Here is a 7500-nt window from a genome sequence, read left to right as displayed (position 1 = left end):
TTGAAGAGGAACAATATTTTTACCCTATTTCTCAACCTTTCCAATCTTGGGTGACCTCCAGTGGGAAACTGAGTTTTTAGGTGGGGAATGAATTAAAACTCTGTGGTAACACAAATAATGGCACGTATTATTAGCAATAGACAAGGCCACCAACTAACCTAAACAACCTACCTTACCTAACCTAACCTAGTAGCCGTATCCTTACCTAACGGGTGGGGGGGGGGGGGCTTTACCCCCAGCGACCCTCCCCCTTACACAGCCATATTAAATATAAAACAGCCTAAAACCTTTGTGTACTTAATTAGGTTAGAGGGTAAAGGTGAGCTGCACCTTTCCGACTCAATACCCAATGCACAATAACCTTACGAATGAATGAGCACCAATCATTTATAGTTTTGTGAGAAATTCTTACTTTTCAACAAATCTATAACTAAATTTAACGCCAATATTATATACAAGTAACAAATTGGATTCTATATTTAAAAGAGGCTTTTCAAACCAAGTTCCCATAAAAATGGATACGTAAAAACTACACAATTTCTTATTTTCTTCTTGTTTTTCAATACAACATGCCTTCCGTCACACAGAAATGCTTTTTGTTAATATCAAGTCGTCACTTAGAACCACAGGTGGGGCAAATAGTGTCACTTTCAATTTTAATAACACCAACTCTAGGCAGTACTTTATTATGCTTTCGATGTTACCACAATAATGCAAAACAAAATCTTTATAGTTTAAATAACAATTGAGACAAGAACTTGGAGACAATCCACAGAAATTGATGTCAAAGTAGATGGCAAATGGGAAACCGCAGCAGAAGTTGAAGGTTGACACTCCTCCATGGCTCTCAAAAGACTGAACAATTAGCGTTAGAAATTGTGTTTAAAGTGTGGAAATTTTTTCAGTTTCCTAGTAAAGCAGTCACCTGATTGGGTATTCAAGTCACGTGATTCTAGTTTAGTTAAAATACTAGTCCCAAGTAAAATGTGGATAATCATCATTGGTTAAAAACTATGACGTTTGAGTGATGTCTTGCTACATAGAATACAGTCGATGATGTGATAATGACAATGTATGTTTTTAACGTACAAATGAACAATTGAGGGCTCATTCTGAGGAGGAATTTGAGAGGGGTATTTAGTCGAGGGTCTAAGTTAATTTTTCAAGTGGATCAAATTTTATTTTTATCTTTAAACCAGCACTAAACCTAGCGCCGCTTAGATTTATATATCACACGTAACCTTGGACTTGCCTCTTTTCAGTGAAAGTACTTAAATTTTATAACTTGCTGGCAGAGCTATTGTCTAGAATTACCTATTATTCAAGTTTGAATTTCTAAAAGTAATACCATCATATTTAAAAAGAAAAAAAAAAACAGTAAAGCTCCCACAAATACTTCAGTATAGCTTTTGCGAAATAAGCAACCGACGCCGACAGTGTCAACATGACAGTATTATTCCAATTTTATATTTAAATACCGAATTATTACGCATTTGCCTCTATGTAAAAACTAGAAAAAATTAACAGCATTCGTCCAATAGCATAGCAAATAAACTATTTAGAAACATATAACAATCAAACAAATATACCCTAAAAATTTAACAGTCGATGCTTTAGGTTGTCCTAGAGACTTCGTTATTGTACAGCAAGGTACTACCTTGGGTACAGCAAACTGTCCTTCCAACACTTACCTAACTATTAACACCATGTCTTATTGATGTTAGGTACCAGAATTTCCAAACCAAACCTTGTCTTTATTGCTAACCTTAAACAATTGCATATGGATTTATGTTCATTTAATTTTTTTTTACTATGGGTTCATCAACAGGGCATATAATGTAAAAATTACTGTATTTAGTAACTTGGGAATTTCTACTTTCCAAAATTTGGATTTCCCTCAGAGTATATTGATAACATAAGTGACGGTTATGTGTTGTGTTTAAAAGCATATTAGGAAATATATTAGAAATATTTAAGCTACAAAGAATGTATAAGGCTATGATACTTGTATTATGATGATCAAAGGTAAAAAGGCACAAAACTAAGCCAGAACATAGTAGTTTTATATTTTTGGTAAAACCGAACTATTGTTATTGTCATAAAATTATCATCTATTCCTCTAATACCAAACTGAAACCTAATATAAACAAAATCACCCAATCGGTTACTTAATGCAAGGGCTGTTTTTCTGGTCCTGTTCTGCAGAATTATACACTCTATAGGACCTCTGTTGATTCATTCTATAGTTTACATTCCAATGCATTCGTCATTTCACACGGCATATTGCCCGTTTATAGTCAAATCCACATTATCGAAGCACTTGGAAAACAATGCCGCAACAACATGCACTGCTTGCCAGAACAGAGGAGCAATACGATAACGTTAAATAGCAAGCAAACTTGACTGGTGTGATAAATCATACAATTAAAATAATGTTCACGCACATTGGTTGAGGTTGGCAGAGTAACTAATGGGGTGTTGGCTGGTGGGCGTAGGGTCCAAAGAATACGAGATTTCTGGGTCAAGTAGGAAACTGCTCCCAGATTTCCACCCTGGTTTTAGCTAGAGTGTATACTCTAGGACACTGATTGACAGAGCTATGGCCTTTCCTTTGCCTCTGCCAACCACAAAGATCTTTAAAACTCCTAAAATACTGTTCATGTGACATAGGCTACTATTAATTTTTATCAGAAGGTCAACGAAATATATTCACGAAAAAAAAAAAAACTAAATTTTGCTTTTCATATGTTGTCAATAAAAAACTACAAAGTTCACTCACCATTAAATTAAAATGGACCTTGCAAGTCCTCCTGTGAACCTTTGGATTTGAAGAGCTTCTCGACATAATTACGATGCTATTAATGGTCAAACTCATCCAAAGAACAATCAATTAAATAAAAATCTTATGTTTTCCTTAAGAGTCTCGTTTCGTTATCAGAATTGTTTGCTCTATTCTAAAACTGCGTATAGAAACTAATTAAAGTTTAAAAATCAGAAACGGCCACCTTCTCTGGTATCATAACCACAACTAAAACAGACTGGCCGTGTTTACAAACTATCCATGGACAAAGTAGCCAACGAACGCAAACTCAGGCACAACGTAGCAGAATACAGAAGAACAATGTTGGAGATGGGTAACGAGGTATCCATCGACTGGTTGAGAATAATATGTATATTTATACTGATTGAAACACTGCCCCGAAACTTACAGAAAATTGTTAAAGCACACTACCCATCTCGACATGGGAATATAGTCATAATATGTCTGATAAAGGAGACATGCTTACTAAGCCTAGGGATTCTTAGATATGAAGATTATGCGTGGTGTACTTGGAAAATCCTGTTTAATGTATGTCGTCCTACCGTAAGTAATATATTTGGAGTTGAATTAAAATCATACTATGATGTGCTCCATAATAAAGAGATAAGAAACCATAGATTTCATTATTATTTCCTTAAAAAAGGTGTCCCATTTCAGACTTTTCCCTCTTAATACATTTTATTATTATTATCAAATAAAGGTGTATTTATATACGTTCTGTTTTTATTATTATATAATCAATAGCATTCTTTATAAAAGAACACCCACGTTTATCAACTAAGTTCCAATAAATGTTTGACTAATAGAATGGTCCATCGAGCCTTCCCATGTCATAGATGTTATGTTCTCGGATGTCAAAATAATCTGCTATAAGAAATTTAAAATTATCAACGTCATTAAAACACTAAAAGAAGTTTAAGACTATTTCAGTGAATAAATATTTATAATTTTGGGTATTGTTTCAGTAAAAAAAAAAAAAAAAAAAAAAAAAACTCTAGACAATTGACTTGCTAAAATATTTCTAATTTTGAGTACCGTTTGAGTTTAGAAAAAACTCTTGATAACTGACTCATTAAAATGAAATTTTTAGTAATTTTTGAATTTAGAAAAAAAAAACAACTAGATAACCGGCTCATTAAAATAATTGTAATTTTGGGGACTTTGATTTAGAAAACAAATAAAAAAAACTATATAACAGACTCATTATACTTCATACCGGTATTATGTTCAAGATCTTAATCCCAAAGTAAATAAACTAAACAATAACAGACCCAAGTTGGTTTTAGTCTACTCTTTTGTTTATTATTAAATATACCAATCAAAACATATATTTGACGACGAGATGAGAAAACCACCGAACTTTCTAGTTGTTGTTCCACAATATTATAACGTGGGTTTTAACTCATTTAAACAGTTATTTTAATCAAAGATTTATAAATAATCAGTTCACGGGTAGAACACGGCTGGGTCATGCGGAAAGGTTTATTCATTAATTCGAGGGAAATACGTTGTATTACTTTTTAGCGGTGCCGTAGAAAGCAAAGTCAACAAATACCAGTCTTCGTAAGAAAGACTAGTCTGGGTACTGTAAACGCATCTTGCTTGTTTTGCCTACAAAAAATACTTCATTGCTCTGCAGAAATAAGATGATTTAGAAAAAAAAACTAACAGGAAATCGGACTTATTTTACATATTGTTATTAATCCACCATTTAAAAAAAACAAAAAACAATGAAGTCTAGAATAGGGAACACAGAAGATGGCAAAGTTTCAAAGTTTTTTTGTTAAAAGTTAGTTAAAAACTATAAAACAACCAATTATCACTGGTGATTTCCCATTAATTCCCCAAGCGGAGAATGTATAAGGAAATTACCTAAGATAGGGATGCTTTGGGCCGGATTAATAAAAACAAAATATAAAAAAAAACCAGCTATCAGAATAGAATTTTTTTTTTTTTTTTTTTTTTTTTTTTTTACAGAATAAAATGGACTCAAACCTGGCGCTTTTATACCATTGTATGAAAGATCACAAAATGAAGCTGCCATTATAATAAAAAAAAGAATTACGAATAGTAAACAATACAACTTTTTTAAAAATCATAACCTGATTATATTGAAAAAAAAAAAAATATTTCAGCAGTTTCATGCAATTATCATTGCCAGTTTAGAATTGCTTTTGAATAGGCTTGATTAAATGGCTATTTGTTCTTTTTATATTTTGGATGCAATATATAATAAACATGTATAAATCCCCATTGAGTATATGGAAACCGAATTTCTTAAGATCTTAAAAAGATCCAACGAATTGATCTCTCTCCAAGTGCAAAATCATGAGTTTTAGTTTAATCATTTTTCGCTTTAATTGGGAGTTTATTCCTACGATACGCTTTCTTATAGTCAGACTTCTTGCTCAGAATGAGTCATATAACAATGAAATACAAACAGATATAGTGTACGATTCTCAAATATTTATCAGTATAATCATAATTCCAAACAAAAGCTTTGCTGGTCTTGTTTGAAATGCTCCCTGTGTTCGTCAGGTAAGCAAGTAAACATGAAGAGTACATTGTACGGTGAAGAAACAGCTGCGGATGCACGCCTATACCAAGATCTGTCACCGAAAGAAAGTTCCTTATTGATAAATTTCCTGCTGAATTGAAAGTATACATGCTCTCTTATGGAATATCATGAAATGATACACAGCTGAGGATTTCACATCTTGTAAATCAATTCTCTAAAGGCTGATAAAACAGATTCAAATTCAAATCCCCGTCTTTTCCAAGTTATATTTGGTACTGTGAGGGCTGTCAAGTCAAAAGAATGGAATCTCTTGAGAACAGTGCATAATATAGAATCTGTAGTACAAGTAGAATACAGTAACCATGATATGTGATTGAAGACAATCGGAGATGGTGCGTGTTAATTGTGTCGATCAACAGACCTATCAAATTATGTCATAAAGGATCGTTCCATATATGAAATGTGACGTCCATGTATCTTGAGGTTGTGTTCTTTAGAGATATTACTTTTTGAGGCAGATACTTTATATGCCAGTCTCGTGAAACTTCCAGAGCATTTTACTAATCTTTAAACAGATTGATATACTGATGAAATTGGATACTTCAGATATTAGATATAGAGATGAAAAGGAAATTACAACAAAAAGCTTCGTCTCTTTCCAGGGGTGCCCTCTATATCTGCATTAATCATAATACAAATTATTAAGCAAGGTTGAAACAAACTTCTGACGACGTCTGGTAACTTACTAACTTTAAGATTACATTGCCTTATGCAAGACACGGGCTCTTGCGTTGGCAGCCCGTAAGCGAATAATACGATAGTCTATGAAGAAGAAAATCATTTGAATAAGGAAATGTAGTGAAAGAGGAATTTTGGAAATCAGATGAAAAGAAACTGAAAAGAAGCCGCTAATTATAGAGTGAAGATGAAAAGTAGTTCCACCGATTACAACCGAAATTTAAAGAGATAAGAAACTAAGAATTAAGTTGCGATGGCAGGAATGAAATGCGTTCAAAACTTGATTTCCTTGTAAAGCAGCAAACAAAACTTGATTTCCCTTGTAAAGCAGAAAGCAAAACTTGATTTCCTTGTAAAGCAGAAAGCAAAACTTGATTTCCCTTGTAAAGCAGAAAGCAATGCACACATGGTATCAATAAGATGCCAATCCGTGGACGAATGATGACATTAGGGACCACAGTGTAGGTCGAAGAGTAATGCTAAACATTTACTTCACGGCAAAACACAAAATGTTGAGAGCCAATAGTATGAGAAAGGAAATTTACATTCAGAGAAATATTATAATAGTTTTGTACAAATTAATAGAATAAGAGACATACTGCATATTTCAAAAAGGAGAGAGAGAGAGAGAGAGAGAGAGAGAGAGAGAGAGAGAGAGAGAGAGAGAGAGAGAGAGAGAGAGAGAGATAAATATCACATTAGTTTTGGAGAAATTAACAGAATAAGAAATGAATTATATTTTCAGAGAGAGAGAGAGAGAGAGAGAGAGAGAGAGAGAGAGGAGAGAGAGAGAGAGAGAGAGAGAGAGAGAGAGAGAGAGTGAATACACAAAATTTCAACATAATGTAGATTTCTCATTTTACTCTAAATCTTGTTCGATTGATATCATCACTCATAATTAAATAGATTTTGATCCATCCCAAACGGAAAATTCCTGTTATATGTCTTGAATTTTTATAGAATCCTATTAAAGGTCAAACACATTTCGGTTGACTTCGTTATTCACGCCAAACAAACTATTCATCAGTTGTCACCTACGAAACCCCTCTCTCAGCCATTTCCCCTTTTCCAATGAATACTGGAATTCCAGTATATGCATCTTTCCGGGTATGGCGAAAATAGGCCTCCATCCTTATGGAGCACTTCATTCCAGGCAATTGCTCTTTCTATTTCTCCCCTTAAATGCATCCAAGGACTTGTGAAATCAGGGAAGTGCCCCTTATATATAAATGTCCGTGGTGATGTAGAATAGGAAAGAAGGTATAAATGTAGTTCCCCATCTCTCCACCAGATGGAAATCGATCTGATCTCAAATATGGGTAGGTGCCTTCTCTCTCTCTCTCTCTCTCTCTCTCTCTCTCTCTCTCTCTCTCTCTCTCTCTCTCTCTCTCTCTCTCTCTCTCTTCTCTTTGTTCTCCTTGGA

General features: G+C 33.8%; 1 protein-coding gene across 1 annotated transcript in view; it reads right to left on the bottom strand.

Annotated features, from left to right (window-relative positions):
* LOC137647042 (uncharacterized) overlaps nt 1-3029 on the bottom strand; it is a 124317-nt gene extending 121288 nt beyond the window's left edge. Inside the window, exon 1 of the mRNA XM_068380179.1 lies at nt 2780-3029. The gene's annotated coding sequence lies outside the window, so the exon portion shown is untranslated. The remainder of the gene's footprint in view (nt 1-2779) is intronic.
* Between the last annotated feature and the right edge of the window lie 4471 nt (nt 3030-7500).

The sequence above is a fragment of the Palaemon carinicauda genome, chromosome 9 (assembly GCF_036898095.1).
Source record: "Palaemon carinicauda isolate YSFRI2023 chromosome 9, ASM3689809v2, whole genome shotgun sequence".
In the NCBI taxonomy this organism is placed as follows: domain Eukaryota; kingdom Metazoa; phylum Arthropoda; class Malacostraca; order Decapoda; family Palaemonidae; genus Palaemon; species Palaemon carinicauda.
This window is presented reverse-complemented; position numbering and strand designations above follow the sequence as displayed.